Here is a 12,234-nt window from a genome sequence, read left to right on the forward strand (position 1 = left end):
AAATAAGGAACATACCTCATGGACTGGAGATAGAAGTAAACAAAATGGCGGAGCCCGGCTGGCGGTATGCAGACACCTTTGAGATGGGGGTGAAGGTTCCAGCAGTACTAGCTAGCCAGGGGAGGCAAGCTTCTGGCCCTGTAGGGGGTGGAGGATAACTGGGACACAAACAGGAAGAACTGCCAAAAACAGTCAAAAAAGGCACTGTTTCTTCTGACACTAAACACTTGAACTTTTTCAAACTTCAAACAAGATATGTTTTCAATCCCCAGTTGAAACAGACTAACTCAGGTTTCTGAAGATGGTTTCCAATTGGAGCTGCTTCCTTAGGAAAGTCTCTGGAAATATTTAAATGTGAGAAAGTGGATTATGAAAAGAAAGAAATAGACCTGAAAAGAAGATTTTTTTTCATTTTGTGAGAAAATATTTTTTTTAATTTGGGAAAGGAGCCAAGAACTAAGAACAGCACACTTGTAACCCAGTGGGTAAAGTTGTCATCCACAGAACAAGGGTATATATAGTCGATATTTTCAAGACTGAACCATTATGGTTCCAGGCCACTTGTAGTGCTACAGAACCCAGACTGCCTTGGTCAAATGTCCTAGGGCTGAAGAAATAAAAACTCTGCAATGTAGGTAAATTATAAATCTATTCATTTATTTTGTGATAACAAAATGAGAAGCCCCACCTACAGAGATTCCCCTGGCAGTTAACAAAAAATGGACCGTCCAGAGACCCGGAGTGTTGTAAATTTAAACACTGTGTAGTGTGCGCACCTGGGAAAGAAATGGTTTCAGGTAGGAAAACGCGACAGAAACTACTGCTCTATCCGAGGCTGTGTTGGGCTGAAAACTTTGGGCCTGAATTAAATCACAGAGTACGGTTTGTACTCCATCAGAACGACATATTAAAATACTCCATCGCCCTGGCAGAGTACTGGTACTCCGTATTTAGGGGTGTCCTCCGGCCCTACGGGCATCTCTGCTCATTGGCAGGAACCTCCTCATGGTGGCTCCAGTCAATGTGTTAAAAGTTTTTGCTTTTTAAAAATAAAAATCCCAAAGCGGGATTTTATTTGTAAAAAGCAAAAACGAATGAACCCCTCTGTATAAGAGTTAAAATAATGTTTTTAGAGTTTTATAAAGCGTGAACTAGACCCGAGATATCAGGTATCAGAGCGCTTTACATGAGCATCAGTTTCGTTACAGAAAAACACATTCATTTTTGTTCGGCACGCGGAGATTAAGTAATTTGCCAAGAATCATAGGATGTTGAGCGTCATTGCTGAAACTCAAACCCGCTTCCCCAGCTTCGAGGTCGACCGCTCTTGCCGTAAGGCTATATCCTCTCGACAAGAGTTGTGTCCCATGGTGTGGGAGGTAATTCTTTTTTTTTAACTGTCCCTTACTGTCAGGTTTTACCTGGTGGTGGCAAATAGTAAAAAACACCCTCACTAAACCGAGTGGACGGTGTCCTATATACACATCCGACGGTGTGTACTCCATTGGGCTATCGGTGGAGCACGTCCGTGCAGGAGCCGAAGTAGGCTCCGTTGCCGACATACTTAGGCCCACCCACCAGTCAATCAGGGTGGTAAACCGAGAGAACTCTAAATCAGGCCTTTTACCTATTGCTTTCTCACAGCCTTCTATTCAGCAGGGCACAACTTTCCCCAAGTGCTCACTTGAGTGTGCCAAGTTTAGTCCTTTCTCTCTTTTGCCCACAGACATCGTTTGCAGCAGCCATGATGAGAAAAGCTATTTTCGCGGACATCTAATCCCCCATGCTCCTCGACACTCCCGCCTCAGACGACAGGGTGTTCAGGTCCCACAATCCACCGAATGCTAAATCCACTCAAGTACAGCAGTTATTTCTGTGCCTTCAGAGGAAATGACGTCAGCGTGGTTCCAATGGTACCGCGAAGTTACTCAGCCGCCATCTTTAAGGTGGCTGCAGTCCAAACTTTTTTGATTTTCTAACACAAACTCCGAAGGCGGGAGTTTGATAATGAAAACCAAAAAACACATTTTTACTAGTGAGTGGGGGTACATTTTCTATTTTTTTAATTCCAGCACCGACAGATTTTTACTGCTGCGACAGTCAGAAAAATAAACTTCAGCCCATCCTCTCTAAATAGGGCAGGAGGTCTGATGTCCCTTCTTCGATGCCCCTACTCCATCGGGCCATTGCATTATGCTTTGCTACGGAAGCGATATCAGGGTTACCGTCATCGGAACAATGGTGTTCCGCCCGACGCTGCAGAGGGTACCCCACCATGTTTGTGACAGAGTACTTTGTCCACCAAACTCTTAATCGGGCCTTAGTTATAGATTGTCATACTATGTAGTTACCAAGTTAGTAAAGTAATGCAGTATAGTCACACTGCACAGTGAAGGGAAATATTATACTGAGGTCACCTGAGTTCCAGTTGCCAAATTGAAGGCAGCCATCTGCAGGAATGTTTGTGAAGGTAAAAAAAATACTATCCAAGGAAGCAGGGGCAGGTTGGGGTTCAGTGGTGTCCACGTCACACTGTTGTGTAAGAACTGCCCTGTACAATGGCAGCCTTTCCACACCTCCTGCTCTTCTGCATGGGAGTAAATGTAAATGTAAATGTTGTAGTACTTGTATAGCGCCCGAATCACCCCACATGGGGTCTCTCCGGCGCTTGTACGCATACCGCTGTGGAACCCTTCCTGGCTTTTCCCTGTGAGGCGTCCACTCCTGGGCACCCCCAAGGTGCAGTCAGGCATCCTAGCGCTGTTGGGGCAGTTGTGGAGATTAAGCAAGCTATTGCCCAGAGTTGCAGAGTGGAACCCATGATTAGAATAGGCACCGAGGCGAGAATTATCAGTTCTGAGGAAATTGAGCCCAAGACCCGCCGAGGCGGGAATTGAACCCTAGTCCCAGGCCATACCTCTGCATCAGCGTCTGCCGCTCTAACCATTGAGCCACACTTCTCTCATGCACCCCCACCTTCTCTCCACACCCCTCTAATTGACACAGTCTCAAGTGAAGGCCTGTTTTCTGTAAGTAACGAACAGAGCCCTCCCAGGGAATGCACAAATGATGTCTCCAAGGTACCTCAGAAAGTGAAATACTCTGCTACAACCCCTGCTCAGTGTGAGGGGAAGAGGCGAGCAAACAAAGGTGTTGAAAGAGGGGGAGAGGGGCAGAGTGCAGGACTGCCTGACCTTGCCTGACCTGTGTCATTGACCTTCAACACTGAGAGACACATAACCATCCCCAGGTGCAAACAGATCAGTTGTAAGATGAAGACCCACTGTGTGCACATTCAACCCTGGTACCTTCTACTCAAGGTCTCAGGAGACACCCACCCCCTCTGGCAGACACCGACCGCCTCTGGTAGACACCTACACCCTCTGGTAGACACCTACCCCCTCTGGTAGACTCCTACCCCCTCTGGTAGACACCTACCACCCTCTGGTAGACACCTACCACCCTCTGCCCCCTCTGGTAGACACCTACACCCTCCGGTAGACACCGTCACCCTCCGGTAGACACCTACACCCTCCGGTAGACACCTAAACCCTCTGGTATACACCTACCCCCTCTGGTAGACACCTACCCCCTCTGGTAAACACCTACACCCTCTGGCAAACACCTATACCCTCTGGTAGACACCAACCACCTCTGGTAGACACCTATACCCTCTGGTAGACACCTACCCCCTCTGGTAGACACATACACCCTCCTGTAGACACCTACCACCTCTGGTAGACACCTGCCACCTCTGGTAGACACCTACACCTTCTGGTAGACACCTACACCCTCTGGTAGACCCCTACACCCTCTGGTAGACACCTACACCCTCTGGTAGACACCTACACCCTCTGGTAGACACCTACACCCTCTGGTAGACACCTACACCCTCTGGTAGACACCTACCACCTCTGGTAGACACCTACACCCCCTGGTGAACACCTACACCCTCTGGTAGACACCTACCACCTCTGGTAGACACGTACCCCCTCTGGTAGACACCGACCCCCTTTGGCAGACACCGACCCCCTTTGGCAGACACCGACCCCCGCTGGCAGACACCGACCCCCTCTGGCAGACACCGACCCCCGCTGGCAGACACCGACCACCTCTGGTAGGACTGAGAGATGATTCGAAATAAATCAAATCCCGATTTTCGAAAATACACCAAACCTTTCTCTACTGGCTGAGCTCTAGAGTAAAACCCCATAGGCGGTTCTTCCTTCTCTGTGTTCTAGGGTGGGTACACCGGGGGAGGGGGGCATTACACTACCTAAGAAACTACAAAAAAAACACATTCCATTCCATCAAGAAACGGATGTCAAACTTTGATCCAGAAATAAAACTCCTCAGGGCAACCACTTCCGAATATGTCTCCAGCAACTGTAGTGTCTGGAAGTGAGTCTGTGACGCTACACCGGTCAAGGAACACAGGTCCTGTATGCTTAATGAACCCACCCAAACTAGGGTTGCAGAACTTAGGAGATCCTGGTGGCGGCCAATGCCGGGTCACTGTTCATTGCTCCGCATTTCAACTGCTGGACTTCAGGTTGCAAAGATCTGGTGGTAAGCATGTTAACTCTCTGCCTACCTCTATATACTCCTTCTGTCATGATATCTTTGTAGTCAGTGTTTGTCCTGCTCCCGGAAAGCGTGACTGCCTGATGGGGCACGGTTACCGCCAAGACACCTTCCCAAGAGGACATAATTACAGACCCAGTAATCACCTGATAGTCCACAATTACCATAATTAGCAAGCAACATGATTACATGCACCTCTGTAATGGGGGCATGATTACAGACATACAACTACCTGACAAGCAAAGTAACTGGCCCAATAAAGGCCTGAGCCGCGAATAATAAAACAAGCATTGGCATAGCCAATAGGTCTCGCCTTTGGGACCTTATAAGTGTTTAGCTAGTGTTATTGATTTTGCCTATGTGTTTATTCTGTGTTGTATATAAGTGTGCAGCATGCTGAAAAGTTATAATAAAGAAGTGTTAGAAGCATTTTTGTTACCATGTATATGATCAAGAAAGCATTATGAACAACTGAACGTCCATATTAAAAAAGTATTCACCATAAATAATGTGTTGTTTTTTTGGCTTTTTAATGCGTGCAACTTTTTTTTTTTCCAGAGAGTGCAATTTAAGGCTCTTTTTTTGGCCCATAGAGCCTTACAGGATCTTGGACCACTGTATCTTAGGAGGCGCTTCTCTCTCTATACACCTAACAGACCACTCCGCTCTGCCTCTCTGAGACAGATGGTGATCCCACGCTTCCGCAGAATGAGGGTGGGGGGGCCAGTCTTTGTCTGTTAACCACTTCAGCGCGGCGCGAATTTTCGCGCTGTTCTGAAGATTCGAAAAACGGGTGTGGTCATGACGGAACGGTTCAGTCATCAGCACAGCCCAACCGACGCTGATGACGGAACCGTTTCGTCAAAAGCATCGAAGGGGTTAAGGCAGCCTCCCTTTGGAATTCACTCCCCCTGTCACTGCGGAATATCCAAAGCCTCGTTCGTTTTAAAAAGCAGCTGAAGACCTTTCTTTTCAAGCAGGCATATTAAATGGCCCTATTCCATCAGGTATCCGTGTTACGACGCGCCAGGACACTCTTGAGTATTAGTGCGCGTTATAAAATCATTATAACATAACATATGCCTGTGTTATTGTTTTTTTGGTTATGGGGGGGCCATAAATAACAAGAGGGTGAAGGTTGTGAAATAGTACCTGCATAACATATTCTGACTCTGATAAAAGAAATGCGAAAAAGTTTGAGTTTCACTGTAAATCAGTACCATTTAGTAGTTCGTAATTTTGTAAAGTTAATAAAAAGATGAGACAGAGTGATAAATCTGGTTTTGCGCACGATCACATTTTTGTGCACAATGGAAAAAGTTGCATAGGGGAAACGGGAGTGCAAAATGGACTACGTTGTATAGGAGGAGACGGCTGAGAAGGCAGGGCGGGGTGACCTAGACCAGGGATAAAGATTAAAAAAATATAAACAAGCACGCACGGGCACGTGTATTGTACTTGGCTGTAAGGAGAATATGAGCGAACACCGTGACAGGAGGTAAGACAGGGTGATAAATAGTATTTGTGCATGGAGCTGTCCGCACAAATGTGTGCGTAAGCAGGAGCGACATGTTTAAATTAAAGCACAGTTGAATGGACAAAGTTTTATAGGAGGAAACGAAAGTGCAAAATAGAGAAAGTTGTTAATAAGTAGAGGTTTGAAAAGGCAGAGCGAGGGTGACCTCGGCGGGGAGAGACACTATAATAATGTAATCAAGCGCGCACAGCCACGCTTATTGTGGTTTGCAGGAAGGACAATGTGAGCCGACGCCGTGGCAGAAGCTGAGACAAGGCGATAAATAAGATTTTCGCATGGATCTTCCCGCACATATGTATGTATATGCAGGACCTACACGTTTACATTCAAACAGGGTTGAATGGAGAAGCTGAGACAGGGCGATAAATAAATAAGATTTGCGCATGGAGTTTCCCGCAGAAATGTGTGCATATACAGGACCTGTAGGAAGGGAAACCAAAAATAAGAGCACACAAAAAAACGACGGAAAAAATAAAAGCTGACAAATGCAAAAAGTTCCAGAAAAGTTTAATTTAAACATTTTACGTAAAGAAAGTTGTGGCAAAACAAGCTGTTCAGAGCGGGGGGGAATTTGAAACAGCTGTTTTTATGCACTTGTGCCCAAAAAAGTATAATTGCAACTCGTTACAAAGGGAAAGCAAAACAAGCAGTTGAGAGTGGGAAAGCATGTGCTAGCATGCCCCATGCGGAGCGAGCAGTGGCGCACGGGCCATCTTTTCAATTAGCCTGCCGCTGTTCGCTCCCGCAAGGTGGATGCCAGCACAAGCACGAGCGCTGAAAAAGAGCTGACCAATTTCTAAAGGTCATCTCCTAGAGCAGCGCATGGGCGCTGCCTAGGCGAGACCTAAAGACAAAGAGTGCATGACTAGCAACCCACTAAAATTATGTGGCAAAGGCGCATCGCGATTTGCCAAATTGAAAGGTTTCTTAAGAAAGAAGTGCACACTTTCACCGCATCCTGCTGAACAATGTCATTCCCAAGCACATGGTTGGGCCTTGCACAGAGTGATATTAACACCATGGTATTTCAAACTGTGTGCATTTGTCTCTGTGTCTCCCAGTTATTTTTATGAACTGGTCTTCAGTTTCATGTTTACTCTGTGTTCACACTTTGGGCCTCTGGAAACCCTTCTGTTGATCAAGAAACTGCCGGGCAGAACAGAACTGAAAATCACATTGAAAGACTCAAGTTATTACACCTTAAAAAGAGAATTAAAATGAATGGCCAGTTTTTGTACCCAGGCTACGTTCTTCATGAAATAACTGCTGTTTTGAGAACAGTCGCTATTGTGTAACATGAATTTACATAAATAAGGAAGCAAATATTTCTATAAAAAGACAACAATAATTATTCTAACCTGGTTGAGTCATACTTAATTAAATGACATCCAAACAGGTTGGAAATAATGATTGTCATCATTATCAGGCCTGGGCGTAGCGTGAGGAGTTTTGCTACGCAGAACTTCGCAAAGTTACAAAAAAACTCTGCGAAGTTCAGCGAGTGGCAGAGTGCAGTGCGAACTGCAGTTTGTGCTGGTATTCCTGCAGCTCAGGTAGAAATTCTACTTGAGCGGGGGAAACTCTGCTGTACTCCGCGAAGCGGAGATTTCTGCTCTCCGCGAGCTTTGCAGAGTGCAGAAAACTCTGCAAACTCCGCGAATGGAGCGAAGTTCACCGCCCAGGCCTATATTCGTTTGTAGAGGAATGTCCTTCACATGTCCATCGGCTGCTACATTAGCACGGTCTGGGCAAGAGGTTCACCTGACGTTTTTTAATATATTACTAGAGATTAGTCTGACACTGTGCTGTCACTGGCACAGGCCTCACAGAGCTGTTGAGCTCCCGCTCTGAATTCAAGGTCTCACCTAGGCAGCACTTTTGCTGTCTCTTCGAGAGATGCTGTATTCAGGATATGGGCATTAAGCAACACCCATCTTTCTAATTGGCTCCTTTTACTGTCCTTTCTAAAGGGTTGCTTTTCGTTGGTTAATATGGTCACTAGTTCCTCCTTTTTTACTTTTGTAAACTCCGATGACGACTGCCCCTCTTACATGTAGTACACTTTAACTTAAAATATTGTAGCAGCACCTCTTGTATGGCTGCTTTATTAACAAATATAGCAGTGTGACCATGATGTCACACTTTAAATATTATATTTTGTATACAATAGAACACACTGCACTTCAACTTTAAGAAGGCGGATGCGCACATTTCTTTTTTTTTTGTTGAAAACTTTTTATTGATTTTAAAACAAGAAAACAAAAAAAGAACAATACAAAACAAGGCAGTGCATTAAAACGTGTCATCACGTGGTCCGTGGGGGGGGGTACATAGAGGACTCAAGCAGTAGTGCAATCAATAATTGGGGGGGGAGAGGGGGGGGGGGGGGGAAAGGAGACCAAAATACATACAAAATAGCTATGTTCCTGCGGAGGAAACGTCAGGTTGGGAGGAAGACAAATCAGCATCAAATTCAGACATTGGGGGAGTACATATATCTCCACGATATGCGTTCCATTGGGTCCACACTTTCCCCCACGTGCCTGGTTTGCCACGGGAAACATACACAGTTTTTTCTCGAAACATGCACCAATCCATGTTTTGTGTCCATCCCAGAAGTGTCGGAGGCTTCTGAGCGCCCCACAATTGGGCAATATCACGCTTGGCTACCATGTTTCCCAAGGTCGCCCAGCGGAGCTGCGCTCGATTGTAGTCATTCGGCTCCCAGACATTCAACAAGCATCTTCTCGCTTCAGGCATTAAGCGCACTCCCGTGACCTCACTCATTACTTCATGCACGCGGTTCCAATAACGTATCACGGCAGGGCATTCCCAGATAATATGAAGGAACGTAGCCACCATACCGCATCCACGCCTGCACAAGCCATCCATCGAAAATCCCATACGAACCAGACGTGGGCCGGTCACATACACCCTATGCAGAATTTTCAGTTGGACGAACCGAAGACGTGCCGGGATAGCTACTTCCTTCGGGGAAGAAATAGCGGACTGCCAGTCCTCATCATCGAGTTCCAGACCATCTCCGGTCCACAGCCCTCGAAGACTATCTAGTAGATCAGTCCTGGTATTGATCAACTTTTTATAAATTAGCGAGATCGTGCTATCAGGAACGTGACCATCCAGAATCCGATCCTCGAGCGGGGATGCCTCCGGCACGTCCGAGCCTAGTGGAAAAACAGACAAGACCACATGCCGGACTTGCGCATATCTGAAGAATTCCTTATCATTCAGCCCATACTCAACTTTCAATTCCTCAAACGTCTTGACCCTGCCCTTGATCCATACATCATCTACCCTACTGATCCCGATCATGTCCCACCGATCAAATCCCTTCGATTGCCAAAGGGAGCCCAGTTTATCCGAAGCATATAGTGGGGTAGCCCGGGTCGGCCTATCGGCCCATCCTGTGGCTGCCGTAGCTCTACGCCACACCTGCACTGCTGTTTTGGTGGGGCCCGTAAGAGTGTCACCAGCTGGTTTCGCATATAGAGCCCTATTGTAGTCCCCACCGGGCAGCAACCATCTGCCCAGTAATAGCGACGAATGTCCGGGAGAGCGATGCCGCCATCGTACCAAGGGAGTGTAAGCTTCGAGAGGGCGATGCGAGGACGGCCCCCCCATAACAATTGCCGCTGTAGACTCTCAATCTCACGAAAATATTCCGCTGGCACTACATCAAGCGTGTTTTGAAGCGCATAAAGGAATCGGGGGAGCGACATCATCTTAAACAACGCAGCTCGTCCCAAGGGAGAAAGGGGGAGCTTGCTCCAAGTCCCGACAGCCGCCCGAAGGCGTCTGAGAGGGGGCAGCAGATTGCGCTCATACCGAAGTGTGGGGTCCAAGGTGACAAAAATTCCCAGATATTTGAAACCATCTGGTACCACCGGAATAGGACAATTACGGGGCAGGAGGGGAGTGTCACCGGAGAGAATATAAACGCAAGATTTAGACCAGTTGATAACTAAGCCGGAATTTTTACGGAAAGAAGTCAAAACGTCAAAAAGGACGATTAACGACTGTCGGGCGATGTGAGGTACAAAAGGATGTCATCTGCATACAAAGATACACGGTCTTCAAAGTCCGGAGACCATCGAATACCCCTTATGGATGGTTCCCACCGCAGCCAAGCCGCCAATGGCTCTAAAGCAAGGGCAAACAAGAGTGGGGACAGAGGACAGCCCTGGCGCGTACCTCTACCGAGAACAAAGGAGGCCGAGACACGTCCATTCACCACCACCTGGGCTAAGGGATCAGCATAAAGCAATCGAACCCAACGGATAAAGGTGGGCCCAAACCCGAATTTGGAGAGGACCTCCCAAAGATAGGGCCATTCAATCGTGTCAAACGCCATGGTGGCGTCCAAAGACTCCAAGATGGCCGACTCTCTCAATGTCCCGGCTCGCGCGAGGACTCCATGCAAGCGCCGAAGATTAAGTGCCGTATTGCGATGTGGTATAAATCCAGACTGGTCCGGATGAACCAGATCGCCTATAACAGCCACCAGACGGTTAGCAAGAACTTTGGCCAGGATCTTGGGTTCAGCATTTATTAGGGAAATAGGCCTGTACGAGTCACAGCGGTCACGTGGCTTACCCTCTTTATGTATAACCACTATGGAAGCCAATCTCTGGTCAGGAGGAAGAAACCCTTCCGCCAGTGATTCCAGAAACATAGAGCGCATATACCGTGCCAGTACATCCGGACGAAGCTTGTAGAGTTCTATAGGGAGTCCATTAGGGCCCGAGGCCTTCCCGGAGCGAATCGAACGGATAGCGGTCGCAACTTCATCCGCCGTAGGCGGAGACTCCAGCAGGTCCCGTCAGATTCAGCGAGCGGGACCTGCATCGCGTAAAAGCATGTGGGAGTCCTGCTCCGGTCTATCGGACACAGGGGAGTACACCACCTGGAAATAATCGGCGAACCTCTCAACAATCCCAGCAGGGTCCGTGATACTTTCACCATTCGCGTCAACTATAACAGGAACCACTCGACTGCGCATTCTCTCCTATCCAACCAAGCAAGCAACTTCCCAGCCTTATCTCCCACATCATACAAACGTCCCTGCTGTTCACGACTCATCTCCTTCGCTGCATCAGTCACCAGAGCTCTGTACTCATGTTGTTTCAGGTCCAACAGATGAAGCCTCTCAGGGGAGACTCCAGCATCCAACTCTCCCTCAAGAACGGTAATTTCAGTCTCAAGACGAACAACCTCCTCTCGTCTACATCTCTTAACAGTGCCAATCGACGAGAGGGCCTGCCCCCGAATTACAGTTTTGTACGCCTCCCACAGGGAGACAGAAGAGGATACTGACCCCACATTTTCGGCAAAGTAGTGATCAATTGTCTTAAGTAGTTCCGCTCTAATCTTGGGATCACGGAGGTACCATGGGTTGATCAGGGCCACTCGACCCTCCGATCCCCCATGTGCATTCACAACCAACCACAGTGGGGAATGATCCGAAATACCCCTGGCAAGATGTTTCACCTCCCCTATACGGGAAGTCTGGGAGGAGGGCATCAAAACATAATCCAATCTCGAAAGGCTGCCGTGGGCCCCAGAGTGAAAGGTATACTGTTGTTGCCCAGGATGATGTAATCGCCAACAATCGGTCAGCCCCAGCGCCTCCATGAAGTCCCCAAGCCAGGATTGGAACTTAGCGAGAACTCGGGGAGGGTAACGATCACACATCCCAGATACTACTGAATTAAAGTCTCCCCCGACCACAAGCAAACCCTTGGGGACTCCCAAAACCGCACTTCCCAAATCCGCATAGGTCGTAGTTTGAAGACCTGGGGGTATGTAAACAGAAAACAGTGTAACCACCCTACCCTCCCAACGCCCCACAATGGCGGCGTACCGCCCTCTATCATCAAGTATAATGTCGTCAACAGCGAGGGGGAGGGAGGTCCGGATTAGAATGCCCACCCCTCTGGAGCCAGAAGTGAAACCTGAGTGTGCAATGAGACGATAGCCACGCCTATTCATGGCGTGGCACGTATTACCCAGCAAGTGCGTCTCCTGAAGCAAAACCACATCAGGGGACAGGCGTCTCAGTAACTGCAAGACCACTCCCCGTTTAATTCTGTCTC

This window comes from Lissotriton helveticus, chromosome 12 (assembly GCF_964261635.1).
Source record: "Lissotriton helveticus chromosome 12, aLisHel1.1, whole genome shotgun sequence".
Classification (NCBI taxonomy): domain Eukaryota; kingdom Metazoa; phylum Chordata; class Amphibia; order Caudata; family Salamandridae; genus Lissotriton; species Lissotriton helveticus.